Source organism: Nicotiana tabacum, chromosome 4, assembly GCF_000715075.1.
Source record: "Nicotiana tabacum cultivar K326 chromosome 4, ASM71507v2, whole genome shotgun sequence".
NCBI classification, from domain to species: Eukaryota; Viridiplantae; Streptophyta; class Magnoliopsida; order Solanales; family Solanaceae; genus Nicotiana; species Nicotiana tabacum.
The window spans coordinates 2,179,395-2,195,022 of record NC_134083.1 but is presented as its reverse complement, the minus strand read 5'-3'; the positions used below and the strand labels follow the sequence as shown (position 1 = coordinate 2,195,022).

General features: G+C 34.3%; 1 pseudogene; it reads right to left on the bottom strand.

Annotated features, from left to right (window-relative positions):
- Positions 1-1,552: 1,552 nt before the first annotated feature.
- On the bottom strand, positions 1,553-14,230 carry LOC107778396 (E3 ubiquitin-protein ligase RSL1-like; annotated as a pseudogene).
- Positions 14,231-15,628: the final 1,398 nt, after the last annotated feature.

Below are 15,628 nucleotides of genomic sequence, written 5' to 3'. Positions count from 1 at the left end.
TTTTTGGGCAGATCCAGGTACATCTTACCAGCCTAGACGTCAGTGAGTTACCTGCGCACGGAGACTTCGAGGTATATCTGCCAGCGTCCGCAGACTCTGGAGTCCCCTTCTATCAATTTTATGTTGCTTCCTTTTTTCTTTAGACTCTGTTATATAGAGACATTAATGATAAATTCTTAGAAACTTGTGACTTATTTCTACCGGGTTTTGGGAGTTGAAATTGTTTGAATTGTAGTTTATTTATTTCAGATATTTACTATTATTCCGCATTGATAGGCTTACCTAGTCTTAGAGACTAGGTGCCATCACGACAGCCTACAGAGGGAATTTGGGGTCGTGATATATATATATATATATATATATATATATATATATATATATATATATATACACACACACACACACACACACATATATTTGTTATATTAAAAACTAATTGCCTTGGGCGGGAAAGCATAATTTCAAATTTGCCGACCGAAATTGGTCGGTATATTTGAAAATTTTTAATTAAAAATTATTTTTGTAGATAATATACAAGTATGACCAGGTCTTGGTCAAATGTTGACTAATTTCCGACCGAAATCGCTCAGAATTGTTATATATTTGTCGTGGGATCACTATTTCCCTTGTCAGAAATATTTTCTTTGACTTTTGCGACCAATTTACTTAATTTCCGACCGATTTCGGTCGGGTTTTTTTTCCAACCGATTTCGGTCGGTATTTCGAGGACGAATTTTGACAGTTTTCTAGTAGTGTTCCAACATGAAAAACATGTTTGGAAAACTTTTTTTCAAATCTTTTTGAGTTTAACGAAAAATAAAATTCAAATGCGAACATGATATTGTATATTTGTGAGTAAAAATCATAATTTCACTTGGACTATTATTTATTTACACAATTATTTTAAAATTTCAACAATATATTAGATATTGAAGTTCTATCTAATATCTGCAAAAAAATTGAAGTTTAATCATTAGTGTTTGAAATAGTGAAATACAAGTGTTTAATATTAATGAATGAGAAAATTACCGGCAAGTTATGTGCAAGCAACCATCGCGTTTTTTCTACATAGATCTTGCACTTGAGATGAAATCTCTTTTCCTTATTTGCCAAGTATGGCGTGTCATATTCTCGTATATATATTTTTATTTTCTTTTAGTTAGCTTAGTAAACTTCAGAAGTAACTACATTTCCATATGTAAAGGCCTTTGGGGGGGGGGGGGGGGGATTATACATGGTTAAATAACCAGTAAGGAGAACACTATAATTGAAAAGAGTTAACGCAGAATTAAAATCGGTAAGGACGCCAAGAATATTCAACTTAATAACCGATTGAAGAGAAAAACAGAAGTTTTAACAGGAAGCAAATAAATTCTAAAAGGAATAGCAATAATATCGATAAACTATATAAGTTATAAGAAGCAAATAAACTCTAAAAGGAATAACAGTATTCTCGATCAATTGCAATATTTGACGAGTTCAGAACGGCCAACAGTAGTCGTCCAAAGCAATTGCATGTATATGAAGGAACGCTTGGACTAGAATATCTTTTTTAAGATCGCGGACAAACATGTCCAGAGCTATGGTCTAATCCACAGCCATAGCAAAACTCATGCCCACACCTGCATGCAACATAGCAAAATTTTCTCAATTTGAACATACATACCAAGTCCAAGAAGAAAAAATTATAGTCACCACTAAAAATTATTCTATTCGTTCCATTTTATATGTAAGTCTCTCTTTTTAATTTGTTCCTAATTTAAAAAGTTCTATTTGAAAATTGTAACCTTATAAATTTCATTTTACCTCTAACAACATGTCCTTGTAGCAAATACAAAAGAATTAAGATCAATAAATGAGAAAATTACCGGCAAGTTATGTGTAAACAGCCGTCGAGTTTTTCGACATAGATTTTGCATTTGGGACATCTCCGCCATTTCTTGTTCTTGGCAAACTCCGTCAGCATCACATCTAATTCCTTCCCTTTCTCTTTTCTACCCAAACGCTGGAACTCTTTGCAATCCAATCCCCTATGCCACGAGACATTGCACTGAGCACAGACAATCGACGGCAATTCGGACACTCACATTCTGTTACATTTTCACTCCCATCGTCCACCAACATAGCTGCACAATCTTTGTAAGGACACTAGAATTTCTGTGAACCCAAAATCAGAGATTCACACAAAGCAGTCTCCCATCTATCAAACACTTCCTTAGGAACAATTTCTCGCCAAAATTGCGGTTTAATTATGCCTTTACAAGAGAAATCCGGACACTTGATAACGTTAGTATTTTCTTGTATTTTGCTAGCAACATATTTGCTGATGCAGAGTACACAGAAAGAATGCGAGCAATAAGAGCTGTTTCCGAACATTTCATTTGTGGGTTTATTTTCCATACAAATCATACATAAATTTCCAGAAGATTCTCCGATTCTGAGAAATAGAATTCGTCAACATAAGCAACAGAGTCTTTGGCCGCCATCTGTTGATTCTGAGTTGCACTTTGTTTACCATTTTACGTTGCTCTTCTCCACCTTAATATAGAGGGATGAAGTTCACGGGGAATCTGAAAAGCTTGAGCCGAAACGATTTCCTATGCTGCCTTATTGAAAATCTAAAGTGCAATCTATTTTTGCTATTTCATTCAAAGAATGTGAAGCCTAGTTAAGTGACTTTATTGAGAAGATTATTATATGTTTATTACTAAGACTAGATGCATATAATGCGTCGTTCTAGTTCTGGCCTTGTTATCACTTCAAGTTGTAATTCATTCATCACATATTTGCAAGCTATTGCATCTTGTGAAGGCAGAAAAAAAAAAAAAATTCAATCTTTGAATTACAAATTAATTCAAGTTTCGATCCCCCTTGCATATGTAGCTCGATATGTTTAACCTTCCGTTATGTTAATAGTCAAACTAGACGTTATATTGTTGTTACAACAATTACAAAATGACACTTTTCAGGTTTCTAGTCAGAGAGGCCAAAAAATAAGAATAGCTAATTTCACTGATGAGGCTACCAAATGCCACGTCGATGATCAGTATATATTGGCTAGGACAAAATTAGAAGGCAAAAGGTGCTTTTATTTGAACTAGTTTCTCGGCACGTCCGTTGCACGTATATACCGAATCATGTAGTCCATAGCTTATAAAATAATACAAATTCTAATTAGACATATGTCATTCTTTTACTTTTTAGATTTTATGAGATAAAAATATGTAATGAAGCATATCCCACCTAATAATTCTTTATAAATGATATTCATGGTGCATATTTCTTTCATCCATTTAGGTTGCTTTTTCATTATCATGACTCTTTGTTGTCAAAACTCCCTGGCTGGAAAGGAAATCAAGAAATTTAATATAATTTTACTCTACATAATAATAAGATATATAAGTACATAAGATTGTTGGCGTATTATCTTTGTAAATTGAGATTCTAACGTTAGAAAAGCATATGATTGTTTTATCATGATCTTTCAACCTTTTCAAGAACGTTACCATCATTTTCAATAACATCTTCCCATAAAGTAGAGTTATTTGATCATACTTATATATTTAAAATTACATTATTTATCTATATAGTATATCAATATAGTTTATCAAATGAACTTTTTATTATAAAAACTTGTGTAATTTTAATTTATAAGTAATTATTATTTCCTTTTTCTCCTGCTCTGTTCTCCAATAAGTAATTTCACTATTATTAACATGCAAACTACATCATAAGAGCATGACAATTTTATCTTCTTATAAAATTATCTTTATTTATTGATTTATGAATGCCATTTTATTTTTTATTTAAATAGTCGATATGTGTGTGAATCTATGCAAAAAGAATAATATGTTTAAATAATATTAATATAATTTTCGAATCATGTGTATTCCGAAAAGGTTATAGCATTAAAATGCAAATATAATTTATTCTCATGATCTTAAAACTTTTATAATTTGGACATGATCCCTCCAAATAAGATACTCCACTTAATATCAGCCTTCAACTTAAACGTAAATTTTCACATAATTCTTATACATATACCATATAAGTCAATTAATGGATTTCAACTTAGCAATAGAAAAACAAAATAAAATTATAACACTAACTAATATGTCGTTCCTTAATACAACAAATATGTATTTCATTTTTCCAATATCACATAGTTAGGAAATTAAAAATTTAAGAGGTGTTAGTTTAAAAAATAAGACCCAAAATTTTTTGCCAGTTTTATTTTGATTTGTTGCTGTCACGACTCAATTTTCCCTCGGTATGACGTCGTGATGGCACCTAGTCTCTATAACTAGGTAAGCCTAACATTTTTGCGGAATAAAAGAAATGAAAACATAAATTTAACAACTAACTCCTCAATATACTACACAACATTCCCAAAACCCGGAACATCGTGAATCACAAACTACAGAAGAAAAATCTAGTGTCTCTATACGTCAGAGTCTAACAAAAGAAAAATACAGAAGAAAATGGACATGTGAAAGAGTAGAAGGGGACTCCGAAGTCTGCGGACGCGGTAGATATACCTTAAAGTCTCCAAAGCTATCTCGGCTCACTGACAATGCGGCTGATAAGGAGCACCTGGATCTGCACATAAAAAATATGTGCAGAGAGTAGCATAAGTACACCGCAATCGATACCCAGTAAGTGCCAAGCCTAACCTCGGTCGAGTAGTGACGAGGTCAGGTCAGAACCCTATTGGTATAAATAATAATAAAGCAAGGCAAGAATGAAATATCACAGTAAAATAAAGACTGAAATTTAATAAGGAAGAATTCATAGAAGGTAACAACTCAGTACACAGAAATACAACAGGGGATCTCCCGAGATACCATTTTGTAGTCCCAAACGTAAATATTCCGGAGGATCCCCCTGTATTGTATATTTATTTTAGGACTACGGAATGATATTTCTGGAGATCTCCCTGTCTTGTATATTTACTTTGGGACTATGAAATGGTATTCCGGGAGTGTCACGCCCTAAAATCGAGGAGCGCAACCGGTGTTCAACCATGTGAACCCGGCCGAGCAAGCCTATTAGATTTCCTTCTACCCAAACTCATTCATGAATAGTGAGAATATATATGTTTTCGTTAATCAACAAATAAAGTAATCATGTCTGCAATACCAATTTCTTACCATCAGTTACTTTATTTTAAAGTCTCAATTCCAAACACATTTTTCATAATCTGAAGTGAAAATAGTAATTCAAGCACAACACACGAGTTTGACTTCCCGAACATCATTATACAACCCACACTATGTCTACGGAGCCTCTATAGATAAAGATGAGTACAATGATAATGCCGGCAACAAGGCCCCGGCTATACCTCAAACAGAATACACAAAGAACAAAAGATACATGACCCCGGGATGAAGTGAGGATCACCAAATCAGCTGGGAAGAAGGTGTACTGCTATCACTGATCAATATCTCCTGCTATAGAACCACCTGCATCCATTTAAAGATGCAGCGCCCCCGGCAAAATGGACGTTAGTACCGTCGAATAGTACTAGTATGAAAACTAAACATCAATTTAAGAATTCAGAAATACAAGATGAATATGATGAACCAGTGCGGCAATAGTATAATATAGATAACTGTTTAAACCAAAGCAAGCTTATTAAGAGCATCAATAACATTTATAGGATTTAAGATGAGATCCTCTGTAACCATCTTCACACAAAGTGGCCCCACCGCCTCACCCGATGTATGCAGGTGGAGGTGTAAGTACAATACCACAACTCTACTCAAGCGGCCCTGCCGCCTCACCCCAATGTATGCGGGTGGATGTATAACCAAAGTACCAAGAACCTACACAAGCGGCTATGCCGCCTCACCCAAACGTTTGTAGGTGAAAATGCATCAACGATACCAATACCAATACAAAGCGGCTATGCCGCCTCACCCCAATGTATGCGGATGAAAATGCATCAACAATACCAATACCAACACAAAGCGGCTATGACGCCTCACCCCAATGTATGCGGATGGAAATGCATTAACAATACCAATACAAATACAAAGCGGCTATGCCCCCTCACCCCAATGTATGTGGGTGAAAATGCATCAACAATACCAATACCAACACAAAGCGGCTATGCCGCCTCACCCCAATGTATGCGGGTGGAAATGTATCAACAATACCAATACCAACACAAAGTGGCTATGCCGCCTCACCCCAATATATGCGGGTAGAAATGCAGTCCCACAATACCATAATCCCTACAAAACTTGGCATAATAACTTTCACATAAATCACGACTTGAAATTATAACATGTGGATACACAATCCATAGTTTGAAACACATCCTCAATTTATAATGCAATTTGATAAGAGCATTTGAAACACAAATTGAACACATATCTTTATCACAAAACTTATCGGAATACTCGATTTGTAATCAATATCTTGGAACATACAAGGATAATGGGAATTCCAATTCTTAAAGAAGAGTTTAGCCAACATACCTCAATTGGGCTTCCTTAAACTCTAAAAGGTTCCGGAATTCTTAGCAACTTCAATCTATTTTAGAAATATAACAAATTGAACCAAATTTAGAAAGATGATTATAGTTCTAGATCATTTGAACATTTTATCAAATACTAGATGTGCATTAAGGGTTCAAGGCCCTTTTATGGAGGATTCCATTATCCTACAACCCAATCTTTACCATTCTTAGCTCACCAATCTTCCTACACCCTTTGATAACACATGCATGTAAAATAAATAACTCCCATGCCCAAAAATTATCTTGCTAATTACCCATTTTTAGAAAAGTTTGAAATTAGGGTTTAGGGTGTAGAATCTTACCTCTAGGATGAAGACTTAGTGAGCTTCCCTTCTTAATCTTCCAAAACTTGAGCAAGAATTGAAGAACAACTTCTCACTCTAGGGCACTCTCTCTCACTCTAAAATGTCAGATTATAGTTCAAAAATGACCCAAAGAGTATATTTAACGAAGTAGGGTTGGGTTTTAAAAACCCAAAAATGAAGCTCCGGAACAGGTTCTGCGGTCGCATATGCGACCGCATAATGGTCGCATAATTGCTGACAAAAATGATCAAAAATCTGTTTGCGTATGCGGTCACTATGCGGTCGCATAGTCGACTGTATAGCTGTTGCGAGAATGGCGCCTTTCTTGCTCACTTCTGCGGCCATTATATGGCCCGCAGAGTGATTATGTGATCGCATAATGGACCGCATACACGCACTTTTCCGGCAAAAAATTTCCTTTATTTTCCTGTGCATTGTTCAACCCATTACTTTCCTTTACTTGCCTGGGCCGCTCAACACGTAAGCCTAGTCCGGCACCATGAAACATTATTTTCTTTGCAAATTTTATCAGATTTCACACTTAAGTACTTTAAATTTTTTCAGGGTGTTACATGGAGATCCCCCTGTACTGCATATTTATTTTGGGACTACGGAACGATATTCCGAGAGATCCACCTGTCTTGCATATTTACTTTGGGTTTGAGATTTCTAAAAATTTTCCCAAATTTCCATCTCAATACACTAATTAAATAGTGAAAATAATGATATATTCGTGTATATTGACCAAATCCGAGTTAGAATAACTTACCCAAATATTTTTCCTTGAAAATCTATTAAAAATCGTCTCTCCTCAAACTCCAATTCGTCAAAAATGACACAAGGGACGAAGTCCCCTGTTTTATAATTCTGTCCAGGAAGCCCTCGGTCCTGCCTCGATCCTGGTCCTCGATCAAGGCTTCGATCATGACCCTCGATCCTGACCTTCGATCCTGGGCATCGATCATGGTTCGATCCCGGCCCTCGATTCTGGCCTTCGATCCCGACCCTCGATTCTGGCCTTCGATCATGGCCCTCGATCCTGAGCCTCGACCCTGGCTTCGATTCTGGCCCTCGACCCTGGCCTTCGATCCTGGCCCTCGACTCTGGCCTTCGACCCTGGGCTCGAATTCTGGGCTTTGATCCTGGGATCGATTTCTGAGCTTCGATCCTCGGCTCGATTTCTGTATTTCCAGTAGAGAAATTGCAGCAGCTTTTGCAACAGCTGTTTAAGTCCAACTTTTGATCCGTTAACCATCCGAAACTCAATCGAGGCCCTCGGGACCTCAACCAAAAAAACCAACAAGTCCTAAAACATAATACAAACATATTTAAAATCTCAAATCACATCAAATAACGCTAAAATCACAACTCACACCTCAATTCAATCTTAATGAAACTTAAGAATTTTCAACTTCTACATTCGATGTCGAAACCTATCAAATCAAGTCCGATTGACCTTAAATTTTGCACACAAGTCATAAATGACATAAGAGAGCTATGAAAAGTTTTGGAACTGGATTCCGACCTCGATATCAAAAAGTCAACTACTTGGTCAAACTTCCAAACTTAAATTTCTATTTTAGCCATTTCAAGCCTAAATGAGCTACAAACCTCCAAAACAAAATCCGGACACGCCCCTAAATCCAAAATTACCTAACGGAGCTAACAGAATTGACAAAATTTTATTCTGGAGTTGTCTCATACAGTTCCGACTACAGTCCAAATCCTAAGGCTTAAACCTCCATTTAGGGATTAAGTGTCCCAAAATACTCCAAAAACCAAAACGAAACCTCCCGTCAAGTCACAATAGCAGAAATAGATATGGGAGAAGCAATAACTAGGGGATCGGGGCTATTACTCTTAAAATGACTTGCCGGATCATTACAGTTGCTTTGACGTTGTTGTCATTCCCATATTCAAAATCATATCTTGTAAGGAAAAAACTTTCTTTCCGAAGATGCTCAGTTCATTCACTTTGCCATCTTTCTCATAGAAAGTCTCTTGTTTTTCCTTCGTGGCTTTGGCCATGTGGCAATTATGATCTTGTCGATCGATAATACCAATTAAGGTTAGGATTGAATCCCTTGATTTCTGGAACAAATAAAAGGTGATGTAGACCAGTCATCTACCATGTAGACCGTTTACTATTATATAATTTTAATAGATGCATTTACTGTATGGTCACATGCGCGTTTGTTATCAACTTGCAGTTTGGCTTTTGCAAGGTTGCTTGCTCAAGTTATTAGAGCACAATTCCATAATATAAATTATGATAATTTATCTTGATAATATTGGTTTAAATTCAAGTTGGTTTAGCAGAAATTATATGCCTCCAATTATAGCTAAACCATTGGTTATGAGAACAAAACTCCCAAATAGAAATTTGGTATGAGATGTATTATTTAATATACATCAGCATTGTACGCATCTAGCCAATAAGTTATGATAATTTCTCCCTATCACAATCGGTTCAAGGCCAGAAACCAAATAATTTCTATCTAAAAAATATGGATGTGCTATATGATTTAATTGTCCTACCACAATGCACAAAGAAGGGTTCCCAAAGAAGGTCAAAAAATATGTTGGTGATCCCAACATTAAGGAGAGAAAATGGGCAGCTGAAAAAGTGATACGTGAAATGAATTGATATGAGTACATCTAGATCCTCGTACAAAAAAATGTGAACTTGAAATTCAAGTGATAATTCATTTACAAAATATTGCTAGAAGCATTTGTTGAGCCAAAGCTAAATGTTATATTTCAGCTGCTAGATGCTCCAAATAGAATAAAGTCCATGATGGACATAATCTATGACACTCATGAAGCGTAATAGACTAATCAGTTCCAAAGATAAAACTTATTGAAGAAGGAACATAGCAAATGATAAAGATGGTCATACTAAAGAGGCAAGTGCTATATAAGAGCACCACGGCATAACGCTTTATAAGACCCCATGGAAGAGGCTAAGGTACTTGAAAATAGTGAGATCTCGATAAGTTATGTGTTTATTAAGTTATGATGGAACCAATGTAAAATGATCGTCGACGATATTGTTGATATAATGTAGCGCTCAATTTTATTAATATTGACAAGAATCTTGAGCTCAAATCTGTCATAGAATATTGATGGATAAATGATTGGTCAATGAAAAATATGCAATCAAGATTGACTTTACTTGGAAAACATGAAGTTTTGGATTGATAGTCCCAACAACTAAAAGTATAAGCCAGTGGGGTGACACAAGATTTTTCGTAAATATCCTTGCATTAATTATATGGAAACATGTCCTTTTGTGGTGGATGGAGTTGCTTTCAGATTTTAGTCTAGTAATACCTGAAAATTTTGATATGCGTATATAAAAATTATTAAAATATTTAAACTGTTTTGAAGCATATTAAGGTTCCCAAAAAAATTATTAAATAAAGTTTAAGCAAATCCTTGTGTGGATTAGAGCAATCATGGCGTACATGATTTGTTGTTGTGTCTAGAACAATTGGTGCACTAATGTATCTTGCTTACTTGCTAGAACTATGAGTATAACAATATGCTAGCGGGATATGGTTTTACTCATATGTGGAGTATTGAAATACATTAGTGTTATATTGCAAAAGAAATCCTTGATATAGAATTGTTTATTCTAATAAATACTGTCAAGATTTTGTTGGTCTTGCAAATACATGCATTTCTTTACGTTCGTTCTTCTAACAATCTATTTGTACGTGAGGGTATTACTATATTATGATATTCGACAAGACAGTCAATTATTGATACTTATTCAAGTCATGCCAAGATACTAGCAACTGATAAAGCAAGTACCTCAACACACAATGAATGTGTAATTTTTCTTTGAAAAAGAAGATTTCAATAATATTGAAGACAATGTTGCTTGTTTATCTCAACTGAAAGAAGGATATATTGAAAGTGACAAAATAAAGCACATTTTACCAAAGTTCTTTTTAGACATGATCTTCGATAGGTTGGTGATATAGATATTCAACAAATTTATTTGATTGATAAGTTGGTGGATCTGTTCAATGAATCATTACCAACCTCAACATTTGAGAAACTGGTATACGGGATTGGAATGCGTCATTTCCGAAAATTAAAGTGATATTTTCATCAAGGGGAGTAAGATAAGCGTTGCACTTTTTTTTCCTTAGCTGAGGTTTTATCCCACTGAATTTTTCTAGCAAGGTTTTTAACGAGGCAACAAATTAAACAATGCGTATTACAAGATACGTGTACTCTTTTTACTTCACTAAGATATTTCCCACGGGATTTTTTCTTAGTAAGGTTTTAACGAAACACATTATCTATAGACATCCAAGGGGGAGTGTTATGAAATATTATATTATATACTCCCTTCGTTTCAATTTAGATGAGGTAGTTTGACTCGGCACAAAATTTAAGAAAAAGAAAGAAGACTTTTGAAACTTGTGGTATTAAAAGCTTTAGGGGTAAAAACTTTGTGGGATCATGACATTTGTGTGGTTATAAAAGCTTCTCATTAAGGGTTAAATGGGTAAAACGAAGAGTTTAAAGTTGAATTATTTCCAAATTTAGAAATGTGTCATTTATTTTGGAACAGACTAAAAAGGAAAGTATCTCTTCTAATTTGAAACAGAGGGAGTAGTGGATATCTATAACTCCTAAAGAAGTTACTCCCACTACTCTTCTCCATTAACCTCCCACTACTTCTTACCATTATGATTGTAACTCGCACACCTCCATAACCTATTCCATGATCTTCCCCCATGATCTCAATAGTTAATACCATGTTTATGGCATCCCTTTATATTAGCTCAATATCATCCTATAAATAGAGGGTTTGGGCATCACATTGTACACACTTGGGAAACACTTGATGAAATAAGAAAGTTATCTCTTTCCTCTCTATCGTTTGTTTTCTTGTTTTATATTGTTACTTTGAGCTTAGTTTCTTAATATAGATATAATATCCATGTTTCTATAATTTTTAGTCATTACTGTGTTTGCCGGCCAATAGATCCCACGTGGCACGTGCCATAAAACAGAATAAATTATCCAGTGGGCCATAATAAGCTATAGAAATAGTTTTGGGTCCCCTTTTATTTATAGTGTCTGAACGTGGAAATGGTGTACTACAGTACTAGTAACTAAAATAAATTATAATTAATGAAATACAACTCAAACGTGGTAATGAAAATGTAGACTTATTCATATTTTATCATCTTCGAATAAGTGATAATTCTCATGTGACGGAAGAAGAATAAGCGTGTCGCACGTTATGCCTAATCGGCTAATCGCTGCAGCATATGCTATCAAGCTTTACAAACACAACGTCCCTACTAAAAAGTTCAAAAGCTAATTAAGTAGAAAGATAAACTGAAATTCGTAAGCTAATTTTCATGTGTGCTGATATATTACTTCTTTAATTTATTTATTGCTATATGATCTACTCTTAACGTGTTAAGTATTTCCAAAGTTAGTAATCTCTACGGACAAAGAAATTTTGATAGGAACCACATATTTCCAACTGCCAAGATAGATATTTTCAATCTGAAATAAATATAAGATATTTTTTTTAATAAAAGGTCCTTTGCAATATATATGACACTTAGAGACAAAACGTGCTTATATATCATCATTCAATTTATGCCAGGTGATCTATCATGCCTGAAAGAAGAAGATGGGCTTATCAAACTGCAATATTTGTTTGTCACGACTTCTATATTGAGAATATTAATTGTATTATTCACTAGTTTAATTACTTGGCGAACGCAAGTTGAAAAATATTAGAGATGGAACACTAAGAAGAGCATTTAATAAATACTAAATAGTATGCAATAATTAATAATAAAAAATAAATACAAAATTTTGGATGTGAAAAATCGATTCGAAGCAGGCTATGGAAGACAGCTATGACTTACTATTATAGTGGATAAAATTTACTTACTTTAATGTGATAAAATAAATTAATATTTTACCATGATATTGTGAATAAAATTAAGTGACCTAATTTGAAATTAACCATTTTCTCCTCTCTCCCCTTTCTTTGCTCATGGAATGTGATATCTTGATATATATATATTTATTGATAGATAGATGCCAAGGAAATATAAATTGTTACACATATATGTTCTGGAAAAGGTTTTTCCTTCATTTTATCACACATTGCTCGCGTCTTTCCCAGCATTATTTCTTTCTTTTGTATTTCCACCCTAACAAGCAAACGTCGAATTAAAAGTAACAGTAAGAGTGTATTTAATTAGAGAGAAAAAATTAATAAAGCAACTAGTGCGAATTGACAACAATTGGACAGGAACAACAGTATTCGATAAACATAATTAGCTCAAAAGAGAATGCTTGAAATATATACTACTACGAGTTTTACTTATTTCTGAAATCTACATAAAGTTCGAAAATACAAAAATGGATAAAGAGAAGTAGTGTGGGTTAAAATCATCCTCGTCATCAATTATTGTCACGTAGGAGACTTTCATGGACGGATGCACCCACATCAACATCTTCGACAGCTCATGTTGTCACTTCGTATATTTCCTATGTATCACTTCAACTATACACTTAGAATATATATTCATCACGTCAATTTTGAGAATAAAATCACTTAAGAGTGGTGAAATAGACCGGGATCTTTCACGGAAGAAAGCCTACTCCTCAGAGATATTTCTGCTGATGGGTCCTTGAATTATTGCAGGAACAACCTCAAGCGGTTTTTTCCCTTATTAGACATATGCAATGCTTATCTGAATTAGTCGATGCAAATTTACGATTTCGAATACCGAATGGTTCGACTGGAACCAATAAAAGAATTTTGGAATAGAGGGAAAAAGGAATGAATTATGAGAATGTGAATATAGTTCGATTCTTGGAATATGACAAGGGGTTGCGCCGCTGATGGTACTCCTCCAATAATGTCGAAGTCTCACTGCACCGACCACCGTCTCCACATTGGCGAAAAGATCGCAACATTTTCTTAGTACAATTCTCAATTTCTTTAATTTCATCCAAATAAATCTGCCTGTGCCTACACTCTAAACTGCAGAAACCCATATCACCCCTGCATTAATTAATATAAGCACCGTTAATTAATATGCAAAATGGAGAAAAACAATAAAGTTAAGCTAGTTGCATATGACTAAAGTACGTACTTATACATGTAAACTTGTTTGTCAAGCCTCAGAGTCTTGTTGCAAAGGCAACAATATTTGAGGAAGCAAGAATTTTGTTCACTGCTGCTAGATTCAGTATAATTCGTGTGGAAGATGGGTTTGACTCTAGTGAATCTTGAAACATTATTAGGATTTGCTTTGGCCTGAGAAAGCTTATGATTAATTAGGATCTTCAGGCCAACTACAGCAACTGATTTCTTGTTCTCAATCCCATGGCAGTCATGACCCATATTTTGTGAATAAACTCTAAAGCAGAAATAAAGAAAATGATGAATAAGTAAACAGAAGGGTGTTTGAAGTGAGGTATTCAAGGTGGAGGGATGAACGGTATATATTGGCAAAAAAAATGTGGGGACAAGTGGGTTGGCAAAAAGTAAAACAAGACAACTTATTTTATGGTTCATAAGAAAACAAGACTACTTATTTCAAGATATTATAGAACGTGCTTTAATTGAAAGGTCCACGTTTCTGTAAATTTTAAATCTACCGTGTAAAACTAAATTCTAAAATACTTCTTACTTTAACTTTTTTCAGTGGGTCATAAGTTGAAGAAAAGGTGAAAAACAAATATCATAAGTTGAAGGAAATGCTTTGGGTCCCTTTTTTTAAGAGTGTCAACGTGGAAATTGTGCTTATAACTGGAGAGAAAAAATATACTCGAATAACCCAAGCGTGGTTATGGAAACACAAATTTACCTATATCTTAGCGTCCTTTGTACGCCTGTTTTAAACTGGTCTTAGAAACATTAATTAAGGTAAAATAATGATTCCTCAGCTAAAGAGATAAGTTAATAATTTTCACTTGTCGCTTGATGTAGTGTGGGGAATATGATTCCGAGTCGGAAAACTAGTTTCCTAATCCCAAGAAAATATACTACTCATATCCTAATGTAGAAAATATGTTAAAGATTATTTTTAGTTTTCAAAATAGATCAAACTGAAGTTTTGACAGAACATTATTTTAGCATATGTCTTACATTTTGCTATTTTATTAATAGTTTAATTACTGCAGTAAATTTTAGTTAATTTTTAGTACTTCCATAATATCATTAGCAACTTGAGATAGATGCGCTTGCAAACATGAGCTATGCTGATTAGGGTGTTATTACGGTAATTCGTATCGTCACTATTTTGGTCTGCATTAAAAAATTAGTCATCATTTGAAATTTTTGCAAACCAACTGAATTTTTTCGCAAATTAATTATCAACGCTTAGCGCGAATTGATTTGACCTATATGTGTACCTAACTCTTTCCCCTTTGTTAGAGAGTCTAATTAATTTCAATGCTTTTATAATATTCTCCTTTTTTAAAATAAAAAAAAAATCTAAAAAGAATGTACAAAAAAAAAAGCAACAGCAAGAGAAGAATGAACAGGGGTAAATGGTAAAATTGAATATATCGGCCCCTAATCCAGAAAATCAAATTACATGAATTTCTTCTGTAATTTGCCTATTTTTTCCTTTCCGTTTCTTTTACTTTTTTCTATTTTTCTTTATATCGTTTATTTATTTATTTTTCCTTTCGTACTTCCTTGTCTGTTTCCAGGAAAATGGCCTTACTTTCTTTTCTTTCTTCTCTAATTTTTCAGAAACAGAGGTAGATAAACAAAGAGGCTAAAAAATAATAA